Source organism: Rutidosis leptorrhynchoides, chromosome 2 (assembly GCF_046630445.1).
Source record: "Rutidosis leptorrhynchoides isolate AG116_Rl617_1_P2 chromosome 2, CSIRO_AGI_Rlap_v1, whole genome shotgun sequence".
NCBI lineage: Eukaryota > Viridiplantae > Streptophyta > Magnoliopsida > Asterales > Asteraceae > Rutidosis > Rutidosis leptorrhynchoides.
Genome location: NC_092334.1, coordinates 43,889,854 through 43,902,562, shown reverse-complemented (window position 1 = coordinate 43,902,562; position 12,709 = coordinate 43,889,854). Strand labels below are relative to the sequence as shown.

The 12,709-nt window shown below is 33.6% G+C and overlaps 1 non-coding gene across 1 annotated transcript; it reads left to right on the top strand.

Annotated features, from left to right (window-relative positions):
• Positions 1-12,365: 12,365 nt before the first annotated feature.
• Positions 12,366-12,472, top strand: LOC139895505 (small nucleolar RNA R71). The gene has a single exon (XR_011775941.1). It is a non-coding gene; the product is annotated as a small nucleolar RNA R71 (small nucleolar RNA).
• Positions 12,473-12,709: the final 237 nt, after the last annotated feature.

Genomic DNA, 12,709 nt, shown 5'->3' with positions numbered 1-12,709 from the left:
TAAGTTATGGTTGGAATAGATTTGTTACCAATTTTCACGTAGCTAAAATGAGTAGTTTTTACCAATTTTGTTTTGCTCGCCATTTCTTCGTTTCTAATCCGTTTTGAGTGATTTAAGTGGCCACGGTTTTGTATTGAACTTGACTTTATGAAACTAAACAGAAAAGGTATAGGTTTATATTCGGAAATACAAGTTACAAGTCATTTTTGAAAGAGGTAGTCATTTCCGTCGAAAGAACGACATCTTGATGACTGTTTTGAAAAACATACTTTCACTTTGAGTTTAACCATGATTTTTGGATATGGTTTCATGTTCATAAGAAAAATCATTTTCCCAGAAGTATAGCTTTTAAATCAAAGTTTTTCATAGTTTTTAATTATCCAAACCAAAACAGCCCCCGGTTGTAACTACGACGGCGTAAATCCGGTTTTATGGTGTTTATCGTGTTTTCGAGTTTTAAATCATTAAGTTAGCATATCATATAGATATATATCATGTGTATAGTTGATTTTAAAAGTGTAGTTAGAAGGATTAACTTTATTTGCGAAAAAGTTTAGAATTAACTAAACTATGTTCTAGTGATTACTAGTTTACCACTTCGAATATGATAGCTTTTTATGTATGAATTGAATGATGTTATGAATATCATTACTACCTTAAGTTCCTTGGATAAACCTACTAGAAAAGAGAAAAATGGATCTAGCTTCAACGGATCCTTGGATGGCTCGAAGTTCTTGAAGCAGAATCATGACACGAAAACAAGTTCAAGTAAGATCATCACTTGAAATAAGATTGTTATAGTTATAGAAATTGAACCAAAGTTTGAATATGATTATTACCTTGTATTAGAATTATAACCTACTGTAAGAAATAAAGATTTCTTGAGGTTGGATGATCACCTTACAAGATTGGAAGTGAGCTAGCAAACTTGAAAGTATTCTTGATTTTATGTAACTAGAACTTGTAGAATTTATGAAGAACACTTAGAACTTGAAGTTAGAACTTGAGAGAGATCAATTAGATGAAGAAAATTGAAGAATGAAAGTGTTTGTAGGTGTTTTTGGTCGTTGGTGTATGGATTAGATATAAAGGATATGTAATTTTGTTTTCATGTAAATAAGTCATGAATGATTACTCATATTTTTGTAATTTTATGAGATATTTCATGCTAGTTGCCAAATGATGGTTCTCACATGTGTTAGGTGACTCACATGGGCTGCTAAGAGCTGATCATTGGAGTGTATATAACAATAGTACATACATCTAAAAGCTGTGTATTGTACGAGTACGAATACGGGTGCATACGAGCAGAATTGTTGATGAAACTGAACGAGGATGTAATTGTAAGAATTTTTGTTAAGTAGAAGTATTTTGATAAGTGTCTTGAAGTCTTTCAAAAGTGTATGAATACATATTAAAACACTACATGTATATATATTTTAACTGAGTCGTTAAGTCGTCGTTACATGTAAGTGTTGTTTTGAGACCTTTAGGTTAACGATCTTGTTAAATGTTGTTAACCCAAAGTTTATAATATCAAATGAGATTTTAAATTATTATATTATCATGATATTATGATATATTAATATATCTTAATATGATATATACATTTAAATGTCGTTACAACGATAATCGTTACATATATGTCTCGTTTCGAAATCCTTAAGTTAGTAGTCTTGTTTTTACATATGTAGTTCATTGTTAATACAATTAATGATATATTTAATTAACATATTATCATGCTATATATAATATAACAATGTATTAATATGCTTCATATATATTTAGTAAGACGTGGTTATAACGATAATCGTTATATGTATCGTTTCGAGTTTCATACGTCAATAGTCTCTTTTTTAAGTATATAACTTATTGTTACTATTTTTAATGAGATACTTGATGATCATTATATCATGTTAAACATATATATTTATTCATTTATGTATCATCATGTCATATACAACTTATAGCGTTCGTGAATCATTGGTCAAACTGGGTAATCAGACGTTTACAAAATTTCCGTTTCAATTAACCAAGTCTTAACAAGTTTGATTGCTTAACATGTTGGAAACATTTAATCATGTAAATATAGTTTTCATTAAAAATATAATCATAGAAAGGTTCGGAAAAGTTCGGGTCACTACAATCATCATCATTCATCATCATAAAAGCTAAGTAAGTTTGACAAGAATAGAGATCGAAACAATAGGCTGACTTCGGTCAGCTGCTACGACCTCTATACAAAATGAAAAGACACTTAGTTAGTGGTTATATCTCCGTATATGAGTCCTCTAACCGCTGACCAATTTTCAGAACCTAACTCTTCTTCGTTTGACCGCGGTGACGGTTTAAGTGCGAGTAGGTCAGAAATTTAGCACAACGTTACAACGGCGTAGTGACTTTCGGAGGGCTATAAATCCTAAACCGTATGTCGGATTAAGTCGAGGCCTAAACGAAAAGTCATTTACTCGAAACGAACTAACTGAAAATCAATTTTCCAGAAGTCCGGGAATCTGATCAGATCCTGAAAAACAGTAAACAAGTGCTCCGGTGGGGTTCTTGGTGCTTGATGCTCATCACGGTTCTCATCCTTGATTCTTGTAGCTTCAACTGTAAAACTCATTAATGGGTTAGCATCACCTTGACCAAGATTCAACCATCAACACACAATATGTTAAGACCAAGTAAGAACACAACTCATTTAAGAGTCTTAGATGGATGATGAACCAAAGTTACATCATATCCTTAGTCTTAACACAAATACAAGTTCTATTTACAACTAAAGCTACAAACTTTACTTCAATCAAACAAATATGAACATAATTTAAATCAAATAAAGTGATAGAACCCAAAGCTAGAGAGCTTGGATCCTTTTCACACAAGTTATAAGATTACAAAGCTAGAAAGCTTGAATCTTTACAAGATTAATGAGACCATAAGCTATAAAGCTAAGATCTTTAACAAAATAATGAAAGTAATGAGACCATAAGCTAAAAAGCTAAGATCTTTAACATAATAATGAGACCCTAAGCTAAAAAGCTTGGATCTTTAGTGTTCTTGAAGATCTTGAAGCATAAAGCTTGGATCTTTAAGATACATGAAGATTACAAACACAAGTTTGAATCTTTATAACAAAATAACAAGATTAAAGCTAAAAGATTTTGATCTAAAAAGTAGGTGAAGATTCAAAGCTAGAAAGCTTGAATCTTCCATGTTCTTAAAGGATTCAAATCCATGTTTGAATCTACAAGATGTAATCAAGATCAAAAGCTGATGACGTGAAGATCGTGTCCTTTTATTTTGATCGAATTTAGATTGAATTTATTACACGAATTGGTTGTGATTATATGGTGTTCTTATGATTTCGGATTGATTTCACACATATAGGCAACTTTGTCCTATCCGTATAGTAATAGTTTATTTGGTAAATCCGGTTCGTTATACAGGAAAATGGAGTTTTCAAGGTTTTAATCGCTAAAAGTTAATCTATTAAAAGGGGGATTTTGGATTAGGGTTTACTACTTAATTGAACGAAAATTAGATTTAACTAAAACGAAATAACTAAATTAATGACAATAAAAATACAATTTAAACTAATTTAACAAAGCAGAAGAAATAAGGTTTTTCATGGAAATATAGCAAAATAGTAAAAAGTAATTAAAGTTTACGATATGGCAATAAGTGAAATTGAAGAGATTTAAAATAAGGTAAAGTAGTGGCTACTAAAATATGCCCCCTCTGGATTTATGGATTGTTTTTAAGTCCGATTACGATGTTTTAATATATATCCTTATATTTTATCTTTCGATTTATAAAGATTTAATTAACTAAAACTAAATCTCACTTTCGTTTAGATCTCGTTTTAGCGAATTAAATTATACCCCGATTATTTAAATTAAGATTTAATCCAGTTTTTACTTTCGTTAAAACCAAAATTATAACGGTCTTACCCTTTTTATAATTACACGATTATATAAGCTATAATATTACCCAAACCATCGAATCACACTTCTATATTGTTGTCAATAATTTGTCCATATGTCCGTCTAGATCACCGAGGTGTTGAAGCAAAATGTATGTCAATTTAATGCACTTTCGTTTATCAATTTTAATAAATTATGTGATAAGGGTGAAAATATTAAATTATATAACAATGGGTCGGTGATTAAACTTAATATTAAAAATAGTCAAAGTTACACCATAATATTATAATATGGTTCAATCCATTTGTCCAGAGGTTCTATATTTTAGTTACCACTATTGATATTTAGTTGGACATTATAACGGCGTAAAAATATAAATTATATAAAATTGACATAATAACAATAATAAATAAATAACAATAATAACGACGATAATAATAAATATTACGATAACAATAATAATAATAATAATAATAATAATAATAATAATAATAATAATAATAATAATAATAATAATAATAATAATAATAATAACAACGATAATAACGATACGCGAAAATAAAGTTGGGACGTGGAGACTTACAGTGAGTTGCAACGGTAAAAAGCGATATTATTAGCGTAGCGGTACACGGACAGAACTTCGACTTAAAACCCGTAAATTAAACGTTACAATAACTTTATTATTAAAATAAACTTAAATTAAAATTATAATTATAAATATATATTATGAATATTACAGAAGAGAAATGAAAACTGATGTATATAAAGCTCGAGCAAACTGGCTTTTTATAGATATGTGGCCTGCTACAGTAACCCATGCGATCGCATGGGTTTTATGCCTATTTCCCATGCGATCGCATGGCCGCCAGATCCAGCTCACAATTTTTTGGATTTTTACTTGTCGACATATTATAAAAATATATATAATATATAAATAATTTATATAATTATTTAAATATTATATTATATTCTTGTGCATAGTTGACTCATAATTTTGGCTCCGATGTCTCGTACATTTACGCCCGGTTTATGTCTCAGTCCCGGTTTCTCGAACGTCTTTTCGTACAATTTAATATCGTGTAATTTGCATTCCGTGACTTTTCTTGTCAATCTTTAGACGTTTTTCTTCGATAATTTAAACCATTTGGAGTGTAACTTGTACGTTTGAGCATTTTGGACGTTTTTGCCTTTTAAATCTTCGTTTTCGACTTTAAATCTTCATTTTTGAGCGATTTTCGTCTTTCGTCTTCGCACTTATTTATTTAAACAATTACAACTAAAAATAAGGAAATTACAATTAAAAACTTTACATATTGGAACGATATTGCGACTAATTATATGTTCGTTTGGAGCAATATCAATTATCCCTACACTTGAACGTTGCGTGTCCTCAAGTAATATAGAACTTTGAAATAAAACATACTTCACACAAATCACTTCTTTATTTTCACACTTTATACATCAGTGATTTTGGTACGGCGGTATAAACAATGATAGTAGCGACTGTGGTTTACAGTCCCACATGACTATGAAAATTTAGATCCTTTAAGGAAATTGGATCTTTATGAAAATATTTGATCTTTTGAAAATTCAATCTAGCTTTTACCCTAGATAAGTTTTCCGATTTAACCCTTTATCGATGTTGCAAAATGTTTTTGTGGGTTGTGTGGGTTTCATATTTTAAAATTTTAGCTCAAAACTTGCGGTTTTGTTTCACCCACTTGCTAACCTTGTATTAGGAAAGCAACAAGTCCAGTATACTTGCTCCGTATATTACCTTTCGGTAAACTACCGTCCGGTTGTAAAGGAAAGCGTTGAACAAGCAACTGTTAAGGCAATGTCTAATGACATGCAGATGTTCATGGTCCAATAACGTGTCGGATGCAATTACTATCCTTTGTAGGAGAAATAGCAAAGATCACCCTATAATTTTTTGGTCTGGCACAAGGTCCTGTCTTCGACCATGCTATGCAACTACCGTTCTTACAGTTGACACCCGATTTGGTTCAGGTGACCTAATGAATTCCGAAGAATTCTCAGGATTTTACGTTCAATGGTAATGAACGCATTGAAAATAGGTTTTCAGAAAACAAATCGGTTTTAATTTGATCAAAATATTTTCTCATTCAAGCTCGAGTTTAGATATCATCGAATTCCATGAGTTTGTAATTCTCAATCTTTAAGGTCAATCTCAAGGATTGAGTAATATCAGGCTTAAATGCTGATTTTTAATCTTTAAGGAGATTATCCTTTCTGAGGGTCTGATTCATTAGTCTTATCAAGCTAATTTGCACGGTGCCCTCCCCATTTTACGAGACAGATCCTCTCATGGTTAGGATAAGTCTGACCACATGGCGACCCTAATTGATGCTGAGGTCCGTGGATTTCTAGCTGATTTTTGAGAAAACTTTTCAAGGTTTTTCGTAGACTCTACAACTGGTCTGGACAAAAACTTCCTGACCTAAATCAAGAAGCGCGTTTCTTTTTCTGGAGACTTTACTTCATTTTAATGATGAAATTGATTCATCGTGTAGATCCATCTTTTCTTTAATTTTCACAATTTAATGGGTAAAACAAATTTATACAGCCCAAAGCAAAAGTACCTGCAATAAACTTCGTACAAACATGTGATAACAGTTCATATATATTTACAAATCTCCCCACATTTGGCTTTTTTTCATGCGTCTTTTTATTTATAATAAATAAATTCAAGCGTTTTAGTTGTTTCTCAATTTATGTCCTTTTTTTAAGGTTAACAATAATTTCGGTACCCGCACCTAGTTTTATCGTTCATAAACATATTAAACAAGATTTGAATTCATTTAGTTAAAAAAAAAATTTAAAATTTTCACAAAATTTAGAAAGTAAGTCAAGTGTATAAACCCGAGAGAATTTTTAACCCCTCCCCACACTTGAGATCATGCAATGCCCTCACTTGCAATGAAATCAGACTAAATTAAATTCACGAGGGCAATTAGAATAGAAAGGGAGTTAAAACCTCTTTAGCTAAAAAGCCGTAACTTGCGGGATTTGTTTAATCTGTTAATGTTGATTTGTCCGTCATTCCAAAATTTCCGTCATCTTTTCATATGTTTCGCCAAAAATTGGTTGCTTTTGTTAAACCGAATTTCATTCTTTGAAAATGCGTCTTTTACCCTTATTAGTATATAAAATAAACTACAAACATATATACATATTTTTGAAGTTTGGTATATTACCCCATATTCATATAATATTTTTGGCATACTTTTGATCAATAATATTAAAATAATTATAACAAAATTTTTCGCCCCGTCCTTGGGTAAAGCAATTTCGGTTCTACGACCTAGTGTTCAACTCACGACGAATTTTAGAAATCATTTTTTTAAACTTAATGAAATAAAGTAAATTTTGTTTTTAAAATTCACACAAAACTTAAATTTAAAATGAATATTAATTTCATACAAAACAAAAAAAATCAGAATGCAGGAAGAAGACTAGTTCTTTAGTGTCTGCTAGCGGAAAAGACCAATCGGGCTCCACTCTCGAAATAATTTGAAGCGTTTTAAGAAGGCGAGTAGTTAGCTAAAATTACCCTGTATTCATTTTTCCTTAGGGTAGAATGTGATGTCATCTCTTTCAGTGTTGTTGAACCCTTCATAATAGAATTTAAGTCTGTGACCATTCACATTGAAAATACCACCATTCTTGTCATATAACTCTACGTATCCGGATGGAAATGCTTGTTTTACTTCATACGGTCCCCTCCATCGGGACTTAAGTTTCCCAGGTGAAAACTTAAAACGTGATTGAAAAATTAGAACTTTGTCTCCTGGTTCAAATGCTTTCTTCTCTTTTAAGCGAGCATCGTGCCATTTCTTAGTTCTCTCTTTGTAAGATCTCGAATTTTCATATGCTTGAAGTCTTAGCTCATCTAATTCATGCAATTGTAAGAATCGATTTTCTCCGGCTTCCACAAGGTCCGTATTACATTCTTTTAGTGCCCAATACGCCTTGTGTTCAACCTCGACAGGTAGATGACATGCCTTACCATATATTAATCAGAAAGGAGTGGTACCAATGGGCATTTTGAATGCGGTTCTAAATGCCCACAACGCATCATCTAGCTTTTGATGCCAGATTTTTGGATTATTCTTAACCGTTCTTTCTAAAATTCGTTTAAGACCTCGATTTGTGTTTTCAACTTGGCCACTCGTTTGAGGGTGGTAAGAAGTTGAGAAACGATGATTAACTCCATACTTTTTAAGTACTTTCTCGAGTAATTGATTTGTAAAATGAGTTCCACGATCACTGATTAATGCTTTTGGAAGCCCGAATCGTGAGAAAAGGTTTTTAAGAAAGCTGACAACAACTCGAGCATCGTTAGTGGGTAGAACTTTTGCTTCAGCCCATTTAGAAACATAATCAACTGCTACGAGAATGTATTTGCATTTGTTAGAAGCAGGGAACGGACCCATGAAGTCAATACCCCAAATGTCAAATACTTCACATACTAGGATGCTTTGTTGTGGCATTTCGTCTCTCTTAGAGATATTTCCAGATCTTTGACAAGCGTCACAGGTTTTTACCATTGGCCAGTATAAACCTGAGTCAAAGACCTTCTTAGCTGTATAGCTTGGTCCGAAATGTCCACCAGCTGGTCCTTGATGACAGTGCTCCAGAATTTGTTGAGCTTCTTTACCGTATACACATCGACGAATAACTTGATCTGCTCCTATACGAAAGAGATTAGGGCTTTCCCAGAAGTAAAACTTCAGATCAGCGAAAAATTTCTTCTTTTGCTGATAAGTTTGATTCTTAACAAGAATTCCTGCGGCTAGATAATTGACAAAGTCCGCAAACCATAGAATTTCTTCTTTCGTTTTAATTTTCATAAGGAACTCGTCTGGAAAAGTATCGTGAATAACAGATTCGTCGAGTGATTCTAAGTTAGGATTTTCAAGACGGGATAAGTGATCTGCAGCAAGATTTTCAGCACCTTTTTTATCCTTGATTTCAATGTCGAATTCTTGTAGGAGAAGAATCCAACGAATTAGTCTAGGCTTAGCATCTTGCTTTTTGAATAAGTACTTTAGGGCTGAATGATCGGTATAAACAATTGTTTTAGATAACACTAGGTAAGATCTAAACTTATCGAAAGCAAAAACTACTGCAAGAAGCTCCTTCTCAGTAGTTGTGTAATTCAACTGAGCTCTTGTAAGTGTTTTACTTGCATAGTATATTGGTTGAAATTTTTTATCTTGACGTTGACCTAAAACAGCTCCCAGCGCAAAATCACTAGCATCACACATTAGCTCGAAAGGTTTGGACCAGTCGGGTGATACCATAATAGGTGCACTCGTAAGTTTCTCTTTCAGAATGGAGAAAGCATTTAGACACTCGTCGTTGAAATCAAATGTACTGTCTTTCTCAAGAAGTTTAGTCATGGGTCGAGCGATTTTGGAAAAGTCCTTTATGAATCTTCGATAGAATCCCGCATGACCAAGGAAACTACGAATTCCTTTAACATTGGTTGGAGGAGGAAGTTTTGAAATAACGTCTATCTTAGCTTTGTCTACTTCTATTCCAGCTCGAGAAATCTTGTGTCCTAAAACAATGCCTTCCTTCACCATGAAGTGGCATTTCTCCCAGTTTAAAACAAGATTTGATTCTTCACAACGAATTAGCATTCGTTCAAGGTTTGAGAGACATGAGTTGAAGGAGTCTCCAAAAACAGAGAAATCATCCATAAAGACTTCTATACTTTCTTCAATCATGTCATGAAAAATTGCCATCATACACCTTTGGAAGGTGCCTGGTGCGTTGCATAATCTGAATGGCATTCGTCGGTAGGCAGAAGTACCAAATGGACAAGTAAATGTGGTCTTGTCTTGGTCTTTTGGATCAATTGGAATTTGAAAATAACCGGAGAATCCATCAAGGAAACAGTAGTAATCTTTTCCCGCCAAACGTTCTAGCATTTGGTCGATAAATGGTAGCGGGAAATGATCTTTCCTTGTGGCGTCGTTTAGACGACGATAGTCTATACAGACTCTCCACCCAGTGACTGTTCTTGTAGGAACGAGTTCGTTCTTATCATTTAGAATAACAGTCGTACCCCCTTTCTTGGGTACTTCTTGTACAGGACTTACCCACGGGCTATCGGATATAGGGTAAATTAACCCGGCATCAAGTAATTTGATAACCTCCTTTTTGACAACTTCTTTCATGTTAGGGTTTAACCTCCATTGCCCTTGTACCACGGGTTTAAAATCTTCTTCCATTAGAATTTTGTGAGTACAATAAGCAGGGTTAATACCTGGAATATCAGTTGTTTTCCAAGCAATTGCCTTTTTGTGGGTTTTTAAAATAGACATTAACCAACCCTTTTCGTCATTGGAAAGTTTTGATGAAATTATGACAGGTAATTGTGACGTTCCTTGGAGATAAGCATACTCCAAATGTTCTGGGAGTTCTTTAAGTTCCAAGGTGGGTGGTTCTTCCAAGGAAGATTTTATCCGGAACCTATTACCATCGGTAATTTCTTCAAAAGGTTCATCTTCCCCAGGAATTTCTTCTTCTACGTATTCTTCATCAGTAACTACCTTCAACAGCTTGTCTAACTCTATATCGACATCAAAATCTTCACCTTCACCCATCGGGGTGAAATCTGAGGTGTCGACATTTAATAGTTCTTGTAGTTCTTCCTCAATACAACAATCAACAATGTCTATTTGGAAACATTCGTCATAAGGAGACATAGGGTGTTTCATAGCCTTATCTATGTTCAATATAATTCTATCCTCCCTCACACCTAAGCTGGGATTTTTCTCTTTTACGCACACAATTGCATTTGCAGTATTTAGAAAGGGACGCCCTAGAATTAGGGGAACCTTACTATCTTCTTCCATTTCAAGAACAACGAAATCAGCAGGAAAGATTAAGTGATTTACTTTAACCGGTAGGTTTTCAGCAATGCCAATAGGATAGTTGTATGTTCTATCAGCTAATCGTATACACATCCTAGTTGGTTTTAAATCACCTAAGTTCAATTTTAAGTACAAGGAGTGAGGCATAAGGTTAATGCTTGCTCCTAAATCAGCTAATGCATCGTACATTACTGAATCTCTCATCAGACAAGGAATGATGAAACTTCCAGGATCTCCAAGTTTTGGTGGCAAATTTTTCTTTTGTAAAATTGCCGAGCATTCCTCATTAAGGAATGTGGTTGAAACTTCTGCATATTTTCCTTTGTCTGCTATAAGATCTTTGATAAACCTTCCATAATTCGGCATACCCGCAAGAACATCTACAAGCGGTACATTTATACAAATTTGCTTAATCATGTCAGCAAACTTGTTATATTGTGCTTGTAATTTATCTTTCTTCAAACGTTGTGGATATGGAATTGGAGGTTTGTTTACCTTCAATGGTGGTTTATTTTGAGTCTTTGGTGGACTTGTGGTTGGCATCGTATTTTCTTCCACCACAGGTTCATTTTCTTGTGAAACATGAATAGGAGTGAGAGGCTTTGGAATCTCTGGGTTAATGGTTAACCCAGTTCACGTAGTGATTGAATTAACTTGCGAAATATTACTTGAATTTTGAGTTTCCTTACCCTTTGGGTTTGGTTGCGTGTTGGATTGTAAAGTTCCCGATTGCCTTTCAGCAAGCAATTGGGATATTCTTCCCATATCTCTTTCAAGGTTTTGAATTGACGCTTGATGATTCCTTTGTACTTGCTCGTTTTCCGTTTGGGATTGATGAAGTTGTCTCTTCACTTGCTCATTCGGTTCTGATTGACTTTTGACAAAATTCATCATAACTTCTTCAAAGTTAGATTTCTTCTCTACTGGCTGCGTGTTATGATTTTGTTGTTGATACGGTAATTGAGGTAACGGTTGTTGTTGAAAATTTTGTTGAGGTGGAAATGGAGGTTGGTTTCTATTGAAAAAGCTAGGTGGTCCCTTTCTTTGAAAAGCAAAATTCTTCGGGTTTTGATATCCTGGGTTTGCAGGTTGATAATTAGAATTTCCTCCTTGAAAATTTCCTTGTCTTTGATTGGCTATAAAATTAACTTGTGCTACTGAGTTCATTGGCCGATCATTGATATCACAGTCTTTCGTGAAATGTGGTTGTGCACAGATTTCACATCCTACTTGTAATGCTAAAACTGTTGAATTTAGTTTCTCTATTTGTCTTCCAAACTTTTTGAATTGATTCGACAGTGAAGCTATGGTTGTGTTGTTGTCTTCATTTTCTTCAAGGCTTGCCACCGTCCTTTTAGGTAGTTGATCTCTAGACGGTGTCCATTCAAAAGTATGAACTGACATGCCTTCTAACATGTCATACGCTTGATTTGGTGATTTGTACATAAATACTCCTCCAGCGGAGGAATCTAGTATACCACGAGTATGTTCATCAATACCACGATAAAAAGTTTGAACTATTTGCCCTTTTTGCAATCCATGTTGTGGACAATTTCGTAACATTCTTTTTAATCTTTCTCAGGCATCATAAAGAGTTTCATCTGCCTTTTGTTTAAAAGTGGTGATTTCAGTTCTAAGTCTTTCGGCTTTTGCCGGTGGGAAAAATCGGGTAATGAATTTTTCTCTTAATTCATTAAAAGTTGTAATAGAATTAGGTTTTGATGCTTTCAACCATGCTTTTGCGTCTCCGATTAACGAGTACGGAAAAGTTCTTAACTTAAATGCATCAGAAGAAACATCTTTGTTTTTGTACAGTTCACATAAATCTTCAAAAGCTTCTAAATGTTCTATCGGATTATTATTAAGTCTTTCGTCGAA